This window comes from Manacus candei, unplaced genomic scaffold (genome assembly GCF_025592945.1).
Source record: "Manacus candei isolate 608988 ecotype Guabito, Panama unplaced genomic scaffold, ASM2559294v1 h1tg000056l, whole genome shotgun sequence".
Lineage (NCBI taxonomy): Eukaryota > Metazoa > Chordata > Aves > Passeriformes > Pipridae > Manacus > Manacus candei.
The window spans coordinates 7202530-7216082 of record NW_026138104.1 but is presented as its reverse complement, the minus strand read 5'-3'; the positions used below and the strand labels follow the sequence as shown (position 1 = coordinate 7216082).

The window sequence follows — 13553 nt, the reverse complement described above, 5'->3', positions numbered from 1 at the left end:
CTATAGCATCAATAAATATTGGTTACCAGGGCAGAAAGAATTGTACATCTGCTTTTTTTGGAATGAAAGTTTTAATTTCTTGTGTACATAGCAAGATCAAAAATGAGTTTCCACATTACATCTCTAAATAAGCAAGATGTTCTGCGAGCAAGACTAGAAGTTTAAGCCCTCCCACCTCCAGCTTTTCTATTTGCTCTCTTCTGCCTTTAATAAAGTGCTTCAGACCCAGTCTCCTTTGTAGAAACAAACAGATCATCCATCTCCCTGAGTAAGACTAGGTGTCATCACTTCTCCCTTCTTTGTGAAATAATAAAAGTCATACTGCAGGAAAAAAAATCTTTTAAACCGTATTCAGCTGGGAATAAAAACTGTGACCTTGGATGCCATGTGTGCGAAATCAAAGTACAGTTTCAAGTTACAAAGGTCTGTAATTTACACTTCTTTTTCCTATGGATTTAGGATGGAGGGACAGCAATTTTTATTCTAGATTGAAAGGATTCTGCTTCTTGTTTATATTAAAATATAGAACCTATGAAAAGCCTGACTAGAATACTACTACCTTTTTTCCTGATTAGAATGGCAACTTACCCTCATTTTTCGCCATGCAGATTAAATAGCTACTTTTAAATGCAGTTCTAAGGAGTACCTTCACAAAAACTAAGTCAAAAAGAGGCAGTGATAATGTTCCTACAGCCCATTGCTCAACAGATCAGTGAAAGTAGATCATAATCTTATATTATCCTCCACATTTGTTTGCATTCTGAAAGCATATAAGCCTTTCCAAATACACTTGATCTGTTTAGTTTTTATAGAAGAAATCAACTCCCAGCTGCCTTGTTAGGACCCTTAAAAAGGAATTTTACTTGCAAGGTTGAAAGATTCTGTGCCTGCACTGATGTCTGTTTTCTCATGTTATTTAATCTTTCTCACACTTGCTAATAATTTCAAATTATAATTTCAAATAAAGCTTCCCAATACAGTGTCACATTTAGACTGTAAAAGACTGTGATTTACCACTTTGACAGCCCAGCATTTTAGCTTCTATACAGCACCCAGCTACAAATGAACAACAAAAATATTTCGAGCCCTTTTATTTTCAAAACAAATGCTTTATGTACAAGTCTCTCTCGTTCAGCAACAATACACACACACATATACACACACACCCCTATTATACAATAACTGATGTTTGGGGTTTATTAAAAGCACAATAATTGCTAATGCATTTGATTGTTTCTTATACAGCATGAAATAACCAGTTACCTTTCAGGAAAGGAGCCCTCCGTGGCACAAGCCCTTCTGTGATTTCCACCTGCTCCTGCTGATGCTGTTTAACCAGATTTCCTTCGCTGCCAGCTCTCAAAATCTTTTCACCTAGCCTAATTTTTCGTGATCGGCTGTTAAAATCTTCTTTTCTAGACAAAGGCGATTTAGGAGCTGTATTGGCTGACAAAGGTCGAGCCAAGCGAGAAGGTTTGGACATTCTGCCTGTGCAGGAATGTACCTGCTCCAAAAGCAATTTCTAAAAAAATCCTTCCCAGCTCACTTTCCAGCACAGAGGCTGTGGAGTTGGTGTGTGCAGCGCAGCTGGATGTGAAGTGCTGTGCTGCCAGTCCGATCAGTTTTAAACACCAAGCGTTGGGTGGTCACGCAGTTTCCCGGACCTGTGGAATGTGAGTGTGTGCTGGGGTAAAGCAGATGACTCTGTCCTGGTGCTGAGTCCCAACCACGCTGTGGCAAGGAAATGCTCTTCCGGGGGCTGTCTCGAACTCCCGCTGTGCACCGACGAGGTGCCGGGCAGCACCCGAGCAGAAGAGGAATGCTCCACCTACACAGGTACAACGTGAAAAACCACCCAGGCACGGGATTACCTTTGCGTGCGGGACCGTCCTGCACTCCTTTCCCAACCCTCTCTCTCAAACAAACACTGTCTTGTTTTAGCAGATTTCTTCACTGTGCACCAAAACCACACTGTTTCAGCACTGTATGGTAAATGCCTAATGTCAAGAACCCATTTGTCTTTGAGTTAAACACAGTGCAATCTTAAATTGGATTAAATGATGCATATTCTCCTAGCATTGTATTATCTAATTCACCAAAAGAAATGAAGGATTGACAGCAAATACCATCTCTGTTTGTTAAATGGCCCAAGTCCCTTATTGTTAGCTGGCATTGTTTAGGAAGTAACACTGCACAGAATACTGCTCATTATACTGTCCTGTTTCACTGGTACATATTCACCTAAAAAAGTCCTGGCTTCTTGCACATTACAGATAACCATGTCCTTTACTGACTCTAAAGAAAAAAATTCCTGACCTTAGGCTACATTATTTCAAACCTCAGTTCCTGGGTGCTCTTCTTTGAAAATGCCTAGGCAAATCCTGCCTAACTTTCTCTGCCAGCTCTGTGCTTGTGAATGCTGCCAAGATGCAGAGTATGTGGTCACATGAAAAGAAAATTCCATTCACTATAATTTTGGATACAACTTCTAAGGAAAAAAACCACAGTGCAAACAAAAGAAAACATCATAGCTACAGTTACAGTAAAATCTTCACTCTGAATTTTAAAATGTATTCCTCAATATCCCAGGCAAGTAGTATGCTGTATCAATGATAGAATAGGAGGAGCCATTTTATTTCAAAACTAGAACAAACATAAACAAATCAATATTGCACGAGTTAAAGTACTCATAGTTATCTAGGAGAAATGCTTAACAAGCAAAAAGACAGCAAAACATGACTGAATTATTTCAGACATTCCTCATTTTCTGAGATGCCAATTGTGTAATGCAGAAAAATAGTTTTGCAAGTTATTTCCATTTTTTTTTCAAGAATCCCACATTAAATAGGTAATTGTTTATGCTTTCTCTATAAAGCATATTGCCTATTGCTTTGTTGCCCCATCAAGAACAGGACAGATTAAGTGCGATACAGCAAGCCTTGCCATGATATTATTCTGCATATTATATCAATACAAAAGGAGCTCTAAGTGAGTGGGAAGATTTCAACTCACAAGGAGGAACTTCACAGACATGGGAGTAACTCTGGGCTAATTAGCAGTGCTCTCTCTCTAGCAACATAGCAACAAGAGATGGGGAAAAGAGAGCCATTATCCATCAGCTTTTGAGAGGAAAGGTGTGGGCCTAAGTTGTCCATTTGGATGCCAAGGTGACACTTCTGCACTGAAAGACAGCAGCAACATACTGATCGACACTTGTTTTTGAAAAGGAAGCAGCTCTTTGTCTCATAGCAGAGACACAGCCATGCAGAAATGGGGTGAGTCAAAGATGTTCCTCAAACCTGGGAAATTCCTGGAATACTCCAGTTGGAGATGGGCATTTTCAGTAATATCTTGGTGCCTGAGTAGCAATCAGGTGTCTAATGGCACTGTGTCATGTGAGGAGAGGCTGAGAGAGCTGTGACTGCTCAGCCTGGAGGAGAGTTGTGCATAAACATCTCATGTGGGAATGAAAGGGGAGGGAGCCTGACTGTTCTCAATAGTGTCCAGTAACAGGATAAGAGACAATGAGCACAAATCGAAATACAGGGAAAAAAAACATAATAAAAGGCTTTTTACACAGAGAAGGTGATCAGACACCGGCACAGGTTGACCAGAGAGTTCATGAAGTCTCCATCCTTGGATATAAGCAACACCCAGCCAGGCACAGCCTTGACCAGCCCGCTGTAGCTGAGCCTGCCCAAGCTGAGGGTTGGACTAGGCAATCTCCAGAACTGCCTTCCCATTCCCCACCATTCTGTCATTCTGTATTGTCAAATTTATTCAGAGGCTATTTATAATCTGGAAGCCTAAATATCTTTAAATCTGTCCAACAGTAGATGTCCAACCTTCTTTCTTCGAAGTCCCAGCAGTTAAACTATCCCATGCCTGACTGCCACGTTTGGGAGGATTTGCTTCCTTTCTGGTCAAAACTCCCTTTTAGCCCCTTGAAGTCTGTGGCATGATGTTCCCCAAAAAAGTCTTGCTTTTTGTTTTAAAGGCTCTGAGATGTGAAGTTGGTGATTCCAACTATGAGTATCAAATCTTTTAAAAAAAAGCCACCAATCAAATAACCCTACCAATTCAAAAAAACCCCAAAACACCAAAAACAACCCCAACAACCCCATCCAGAACTCCCCCAGACCCCAAAATAATCATAAACTGAGGTTGCTTTGCTGGTTGTGTTTCAGCCTGGATGTAGACAGTGAACCAGTACCCTCATGGGATGGAACAGCATGAGAGCTTGCAACCCAGGATTGCTGCCAGCTCCCCATCACCCACATCCCACCTGCACGTGTCCTCACACCTCAGCCCAGCTCCCCTGAAGGCCTGGGCTCCACTCGGCTGTGGGGCAGGTCCCTTCCTGCCATCCCGCCCCCTCCACCACAGGTTCTTAACAAAGCTCCCCAGGGAGCAAGTCTTTCATCAGTTCTCAGGCTTTTTGAAGCCCCAAGCTACTCTTTTGAACTACTTTAGAAAAAACCCAAACCCACAAAACCGAAAATAAACAAACAAAAAACCTGAACAAAAAGTCCGGAACAAATCCAACCCTTTTTCTCTTAGATTTCAGATAGCAAGCTTCGGCTAGGTAGAGACATCATAGTGATGTAACATACCATTAAGCAAAAAAAAGTTCAGTTTGTCAGGTTTTTATAAAGTACTGTAGGAATATTTCTAGAGCTTTGTGTCAATGAATGAACTCTGTCACTGACTCACACAGTAGAAACTAATATTAAGGTAGCAACAGTGCTGTCCATGCATTTTAATAATCACATACGTGATATTTTTAGAAAATATTTTTAGAAAGCCATACACTTTCCATACACTGTTTCAAACAATGTCCTTTTAGTTTCAAAACTAACTTCTCCTCTTTCCTGCCTAGAAAATAAACTACTGCTGAAATGTGATAACAAGAATTTGTTAAGAATTAGCTAACAGAAGGCATTTTTACCATAGCATATAAGATAGGTTATGATACTGCTATTAACATAAGTAATGTTTGTGCCCTCTGGGATTAAAGAAACATGACTATAGAAGTTATTAATCCAAACAAAGCATTTGCAAAGCTTGAAATTTCCTTTTTTGGGCACCCATGAAGTTCTAGTTTACATTTGCACGTAAAGAGCTGGGGAGGGGAGAGGATCCCTTGCACGAGAAGCAGGAAAAATTGGGAGTTGATGCTGTACAGTTCAGGATGTGGTATTTTCTCAGCCTTGCCAAATCCTCTCCCCTATTTTGGCCTGCAACTATCTAAAGAGAGAAAGGCATGAATACACAAATATTTCAGCTCCAGCAGAGTCTTTCTAAACTGTTGACAAGCAAAACTGCTACACTAGTAAATGGAAGTTGCAGGTGCAGAAGTTAAAACCGCAAATTAATGAAGTCTTCTCTTTACAAAATTACGCAAGTAACCAGATGGCATAACATTTTCAGCTTGAAATAAGAAATAAATGTATAGGCACCAAAAAAGCAAGATCAGTGATGAAAACTATTTCAGATGCAAGTCACAGATAGGTATGGAATGTAATAATAATAAAAAAAAGCTTAGTGCTTCAGAGAGGTACATTTTCTACTAACTGAAGCATGCAAAATTAGTGACAAGTTAATTTTGCAGATGTTAAAGCTTTCTTAGAACTATGTACTAGTGCTTTATTTTTCCATATATGATTTCTGAAATAGTTACATAATACAGAAGATGCTTCATGTTCCACATATTGAGACCCATTTTAAAACATTTCACACAAATCTAAAGGCATTCTTCCTGAGAAAATAAACAATGCAAAAGAAACCTAGTCATTAATTCAATGACAGGTGAACCCCCAACAGAAAGCAAGCTGTAATTATGGCAAGTCCTGTTACTCTTGAATATGGTCTTAAAAAGGAGTCTGTTAAGGGTCCTGCTGTAATATAGTAGCTGCCTAGAAGATGCTATAATTAAAGCGGAGTTGTCGTTTCTATCAGGAAATCCTGTTCCAGAGATTTACTACTCAGCCATAAAAATTTAATCTCAGCTTCAAGTCTTAAAAAAAAAAATCTAAAACTGAAAAAAAACCCTTCAGGTCTATTTTATTTCCTTTTTGTCAAATTTTAGAAAATTAAACCATAGCAAAACCTTTCTTAAAGATAGAAGAGTTTACAGTTGTGGAGCCTGAATAATTTATTGTACCCCAAACTCAGAAATACCATCAGTAGAGGCAGAGTCAATTTTCTTTATTATTCTATCACTTCTGCATCTTATATTTGGCTTTGGTTCAAGACTGTCAAAGTGTTTTGCCTGAGTACACAGGTCTGTGGCCTACTATTAAAGTGTCTGTACATATTGAACTATATCATGGTTATGGGTTTTCTAAACCAGTATAAAAACATCACTACTATCCCTCACCTGTTGTTGTTCTGTCCTCAGGATGCTTTTTGACTACTACACTTGGTTCCCTTCCCCACTTGAAGGGTTATATGAGCCTAAGCACACTTACACACAGGTAACTGCATATACCAATGGATGAACAGTGCAGAAGAACAAAGCAGTGGGGCATTTGTGTGCAAACACAGCCATTAATGTTTGAAATGTTTGCCAAGATTGTTGCTAAGATTTCCAGTTGGTGCCAGCTGTGATGGCAGGCTTAGGTACCTCATCCTGACAAAACAGGTTACTCACTAAGCAATTCCAGAGGGAACAATCAGCTGTTAGCAGTTGCCCATGCAATTCATAAAAAAATACTTTTTTTTAAAAAGAATGTTACCTTCTTCTATATATCAGAAGAATACAAAATTCAAATATTTATTTCATATTTAAATTATTGCTAAAGTCTAACAAAGTGTTATGTGACTTGGCTGTAATGACTAAAAGCTAAAATTTATACAATCTTGGCTCAAAGTTGTTTCGCTTGTTCTGATGTTTTAATCAAATCAGATAAGAACTTAAGCTCAGTATGTTCTTAAAGGAATACCTTTAAGCTATAAATCACAGGAGATCATCTCTATTACTATTTTGTTGTTAAATACCATATGAATAGTGCCTTCCACATCTGCAGTTATTTCACATTAGATTCTTAAAGTATTTTAAAGATGTGCACAAAAATATCTTTTGCCAAATTTATAGCAGTTTTGTAGTAGTTTTTTAGTAAAAAAGAAAGGTGTCCAAGTTTCAAATTCTCTTCTGAAATTATGTAAATGAAACTATGTCTGGCTTAGTCTTTATACGCCTTTATAAAGGCTTCACCTTTATACAGTGGCTATGCCACTATAAAAAGGGGAGGGAGAGAAACAACTTGAAACACTACACTGACATTTTACTCTGGACAAAATGTAAGTTTCAAATGTTGGTTGCTAATTTGTTTTAGCATTACTATAGCCTTCTCTAGCTTTTTGCATCGTCGTTTTCAAATAACGACCTCTTAATAAAAGAATAACCTTTAAAAGAGCTCTAACATATCAAAAATACAACACAGAGTGCTTAAAGCTTTACAAAAGATAAAATATGCCTTACAGAAAATCAGCCCTTATGATGATTTGAATGAAATCTTGGAATGAACAGAAGAGGAAATAGGTAGGACGCAAGAGCAGACTGAATATGCCAGGAGACAAACACAATCCTTGACTAACAGAATCCTGCCCATATTGTCCAGGCACAGATAGGCCATTTTCATTGTGTCAATATTCCTCTTTCATTCTGAAGTTCTATATCATCCACACAGGGGGAGAAAATAGGAAAAGTAAGTAAAAAGTGAAAGAAGGACAAACTTCAGGCATGAAGGTAATCCATTCATATCCCCCATGAAGTATTTTAACTATTCCTCGTCCACCAAAGTCCCATTAATTGCACCCCAGGTGGATGCTGCAGTGGATACTCTCAAAAGGAAGAGGAAACTACAAAGAAAAGAGAACAATGGGAAGACAATGGTCATCCTCTGAAGATGGTGGGGAGAAGAAACAGTTGTCTAGGGCAGCCATAGCTCTGGCACTCTTGGCTGAACTATCCCAGTCTTTTTCTACCACAGACACTGGATGTAAAGAAAAATCTCTACAGGTCTATGGAAATGAGAAGGCAAACAAGCAGATACAGAACTCTTTGTAGTCAGGTATTACAATAACCATCATTTGGGGCCTTTTTTTGAAGCAAAAATAATAGTCAGAGACACCATATAAACTGCAGACAGGCACAGAGAGTGTTCTGCCAATCCAGTGTGATCAGGAGCAGCCCTGGGAAGGATGACTTAGTCAACTGCAGAATAAAAAATATATTTGTCTATTTGTGAGATGCAATATTTTTTGGACACCTATTAATGAATATTTCAAGAAACTAATATGATCAGCTGTCTGTGATTTTTGTGTGGTTTTAGGCACCACAGAAAAGAAAAAAAGACTCCCATAAGTCCCATTTGAAATATGCATCATCACACTGCAGCAAGCTTTACTTTTGGCACACTGTTACTTAACTCAGATGTACAAGGTTCTCTTCTGTGTCAAAATTTCAAATGACTCATGTTCCTCATGAGAAGAAGAAGAGGGGCAGACACTGATCTCTTCTCTGTGGTGACCAGAGACAGGACCCGAGGGAATAGCCTGAAGTTGTGTCAAGGGAGGCTTAATTTGGATATTAGAAAAAAATTCTTCCCCCAGAGAGTGATTGGGCACTGGAACAGGCTCCTCAGGGAAGTGGTCACAGCACCAAGCCTGACAGAGTTCAAGAAGTGTTTGGGTGATACTCTTAGGCACATGGTGTGACTCCTGGGGGGGGTCCTGTGCAGGGCTGGGAGTTGGACTCGATGATCCTTGTGGGTCCCTTCCAACTCGGCATATTCTGTGATTCTGCGCTGAATTTAATTCCTTCTGTCACTTACTTGTCATTACAATAACAAGTGCCCTATAATGCTGGTTCCATGGGTTTGAGTAAATTGTCTATAAACAGTCAGATGCTTGATCCTTTGCTGTCTGAGCAACTCTGGAGATACAAACACGTTTGTTAAAACAGCAATAAAAAATCTGCAAATCCAGTTATCTGTGTTTATACAGCTATATAGGATGGCTCAGGTAGTCCAAGTTTACCACGACTCTTCTGAAAAGTGCAGGCAGTGCATCCTCACCTGCTCAAGCCATCTGGAAAGATATTTCTTGGTTACAATCTACCCATAGTTGTAGAGACTAAATGTTCTGAAATCTGGAGATTTTATGCAGATGACTTGATGTCCTGCTTTGCATATTTGATGATTCATTACCTTATTTACATAAATGACAACAAATGGTCCCAATTATTAGCACATAAGACTGAAAATGCTACAGCACAGAGCATGCTTTAGGAATGCAGCAACTGCTCTTTTCTTTATTTCTGGCAGATATTTGGAGTGTCACCCAGGTTACCCTCATGGTTCCTCCAACCTCCATCCTTAGACATTGCTCTTCAGGAACATAAAAGGAAAATTCAATACAGTGTTTAAACAACAGACAGTAGTAGATGGTGATGAACAAAGAAAGCTGAAAGAGTAGTCTTTCCAGATAAGAAAAACCTTGAAAAGAACTAATAACCCTATCAATAAAATATAAGGGCCTATGAAATATGTTACTAAGAACCTCAAACTATTTTCTGAATGGAAAACTGAACTGGTGACCATGCCAGGTGCAATATATAAATGCAAAATCTCCTCTAAAAAAAGCTCAGTGTCCGTTTGTAAAGTAGGTTAGCACAAGTTAAAATACAAAGGTCTCCTAGTTAGAACAGCTGGGACCAGTTCATCACTGTATGGGTGTAACCCAAAACTGTGTATTCTATAGCCTTCCATGCCATTTCCCAGAAACTGTTATCAGTAGACCATTTACACCCTCTGCCCAGAGCAGCCTGACTCCTCAGGCTATAAACTGGGTGTTAAGAGGTCTGCGAGATAGGAGGGTGCCCCCTGTCCTCACACCCTTTGTGGAACTCCCCGCCCTGAGAGAGGTACTGGGCATTCCTGCCTCAGCTGGAGGATATATAATCTTGGAGTTTTGGGACTTTTTTAACCACTTGTGGGATCCAGAGAAAGACTGCAGACCACCACTCTCAACCAGACTGCAACCACCACTCTTGACCAGACTGCAACAGCACTCTCACCAACAGGTTTTCCCCTCTCCTTTTACTTTGGACTCCGGGGGCACAACAAACACCACTCTGTTCATGCCCCAGGGTGCTGGGTTATACGTTTGGGTTTTGTGGATTAAAACCAATTGTTTGTCTGTATAATCGTACTTAATTGTATTATTTTATTAAATTGTTATTCTGATTTATAATCTCTCTTTTGAGTTGGGTTCATTTCCCCTGCCGGTTTACCTTTAAACCAGCACAAAAGGACACTGCATGACCAGCATTTCTGCCTAGAACCATAAAGGACATTGGTAAATTGATGTTTTGAATGCATTTTTTGTTTCCCAAAGAGTACATTATTTACTATGCTCTACCAAACAGTGTTCTCTGATCTGGATGTTCTTGATCCTATAATGGTTTGCTGTAATGACTGAAAGATCTAAAAACATACAGTCTTAGTTCAAAGTTTTTAATTTGTACTAACGCATTAATCAAATAAAATAAAAATTTAACTTCAGTATGTTCTTGTTTGAGGCTTAAAATAAAATATTGATGCTATAAGGACTGCTATATAAAGAGCAGACAGACATGTGTACTTAATAATATATGCAAATGAAGAGAGGCAGAAAGAAAATAGATGGAAAGAAGAACGGGAAGGAGAACAGTAACTCCCCTCCGGTAAACCCTCCTGTGCTTTTAATGGAATTTGCTATCAGGGAGGCTTCAGCAAGTCTGACCTGAATTCCTTGCACTGAAATACAACCTCCAAATCTATCATGTTATGATATGAACCCTAAAATAAACAGAATAATTCAGAAGCTATTAAAAAATTAATGTTACAAATTCTGAGAGCAACCCTTCATGATGTCCCTCATTTTAAGAGTCCTTAAAATGCCTTTCAGTAAAAAGGTCTGTATGGGGGAAAGACTGGAATAACTTGGATCAAAAAAATCAGGTTTCTTACCTCAATAAAGACTACTTGAAAAGAAAAAATAGGATTAGTGTAACTTCCATATTTAACACTGGAATTAAACTGATCTTTTCAATGTTTTCTAGACTTTAAAGACAAGTTTGTCAATGATTTACTCCCATGTCAAAATGAAGTTTTTCAATTGCAAATTCAAATAGCTCACAGATAATGTATAAACCTAAAGAACACTGCTGCCTTCTCCATTAAATATAACAACTCTGCAATGTTAACAGCCATAAAACATAGTGAAAATGAAGGCAGTGACCACAAAGCTAGCTTTAAGCAAGTAACACTTTCAGGTCTAAAGACAAGACCTTAAAGTGTATTTCACATAAAGCAGTGTCTTCCACTGAATAATCAGTCACCTGCCAAGCATTATGACACATATCTTAATCCTTTTGAAGAGCTCTATTACACGACAACAGAAAAAGAAAGAAAAGGAAAAATATTTATTTTATTAACAATGTTTTGGACATTTTCAGCCTAAATTTTCTTTCCAAGCTTCCCCACAATTCTCTACAGCACAAACAAATTAACCATCTTCTTCCACTAGCAGCAATTACCTCTGTTGGTCTATTCTGCAGTCAATAAAATCACAGTCGCATATCCCTTAGTAACACCAATTTCATTCTAGTTATTAAAGCCACCTATTTAGGGTTCTACACTCAACTGTAATTGCACAGGTAATTTTAATTTGGCGGAACTTAACCACACAACAAGAGTCTGGTCCAGATTCACAGTTTAATCCTATACTTTCTAAGCTAACTATGGCTTAATTTACAGTAATGCTAATGTGTAATGGGATGTTATACTCTACATCAGCCTTGGTTCCATATTTATCTCAGCCACCAGAGTCTGCAGTGAAGAGTTGCTTTCCATTTATTTGACTGAGCATCAAGTTTTACTGTGCTAAATACATTACAAAGTCTGTCAAAAAGGAAGTCCTGCAGTTGTAGTGTGAAGTCACCCACCAGGCACACTGGAGATGTGATGGTGAGGAAGCCTGGTGGGTACCTGCACAGAGCAGTTGCCTGGGACAGCCTACGGGACCTGCTGAAGACAAAGAGGCAATTTGGATCAGAGAGGCAGGGAAAGAAGCAAAGATTCAGAAACAAGGGGGCAGAGATTAGGATAAAAAAAAGAGGGGGAAAATTCTGCCCGTTATCATGGCTGTAGCATGTTAGGCATGTTTTCAAGTAGGAGAGAATATACAAGTGGTCGCAGAAATGGGCTCTGTGGCAACACAAGAGAAATGTCCGTCTGCCTGCTCACATGATTGCAAGGAGCTGCCCTGGGGATTTTCCTCATGGAGCAGCTTTGACCCTCTCCCCTTTCCAAATGCCTGACAGAGCATTATGGAAGAGGCCCCCTTCATCCCTCCATTTAATTTGGAGCGCAGCCCTGAACAAGCCTTGGGACCAGTCCAAGACAGCACAAAATTCACTTAAAACTATGCTCAGGTGACACACAAATGCGATCCCCTGGAACCTCTTTGACCACAGTTGTGATTACCATCCATTATTTTCAGAAAGTCTAGAACTGGATAATCTTTTTATTTTGGTTACTACAAAAAAAACCAAGGTCAGAGTTCAACGGGGTGCTAATGGAGACATGCAATCTGCAAAGCATAAATCTCAGATGGGCTCTGTGAGAGGTAAAAACATAAAAACACACCACGCCCTGAAATCTTACTTAAGACGTTTTTCTTTATAGCTAATATTATTAATAAATCGAGATGTGTTATTTTACCAACTGTTCGTAAGACTCTATTAAAATCATAAATATACCAGGGGAACTGTGGGGTTTTACTTATTTCTAAAAAATATATGCTATTGATGAGAAAAAAACTTTCTTAACAATACAAATGATGGAGTGGCAGGCTGGAGTGATGGTGTACTTCAGGGTGATTTGTTCAGCAAAAACGACAGGTGCAGCTGGTTTTTTCCAGCCATAAGTCTTTCCATTTGCAAGCTAATAGTAGGTTGCCAAGTCAATGTATGCCTCACTAGTTTACGTTACACAGAAGGAATTTTTTTAAAGTTTCATAATTGTCACAGAAGGTTAATTTTAGATGAATGAAGAATTCAAAGAACAGTTAATTAAACCCTCAAAAGTGATCTTTTATTAATTCTTTGAGTTGTGGAAGTTATTTGGGTTTAGCCAGTTATGTCACAGCCATATCACAGCAACACATCAAGAAATGATAAGGAAATACCCCAATCTCTTCAAGTAAATTCACTCTCCATTCACTTTAAAGCTTTGAAGCAACTTTTAAGATAACCCGTAACACCACTCAGACTCTTAAAAAAAGGAACAGTGAATTGTGAAAGGTATGTGGAGATAATTCAGGATTGCCTGCACTGCAAATGTGTAGCCAGCCTCTCACCACTGCAGCTGCAAAAGGCTTTGGGAGCAGGGTGGCAGTGGTGCAGGAGACCTTGCAAGAAATGTGGTGCTAAAGACATGGAGGAAAGAGCAGAGCATCAAGGCTAGAGTGGTGGGAAATCCTTCACCTAGGAAAACCTGGTGAAG

General features: G+C 39.1%; 1 protein-coding gene across 12 annotated transcripts in view; it reads right to left on the bottom strand.

The window, feature by feature from the left end:
- KIAA1217 (KIAA1217 ortholog) overlaps positions 1-13553 on the bottom strand; it is a 356899-nt gene that overhangs the window by 230842 nt on the left and 112504 nt on the right. For 4 of the 12 annotated variants that reach the window (XM_051802259.1, XM_051802262.1, XM_051802261.1 and 1 more), the window contains exon 1: positions 1264-1280. The exons of 1 other annotated variant lie outside the window; for it this stretch is intronic. The gene's annotated coding sequence lies outside the window, so the exon portion shown is untranslated. Of the gene's footprint in view, positions 1-1263; positions 1281-13553 lie in introns of those variants that run through there. 7 more of the 12 variants (XM_051802246.1, XM_051802245.1, XM_051802244.1 and 4 more) reach the window with 2 other exon arrangements.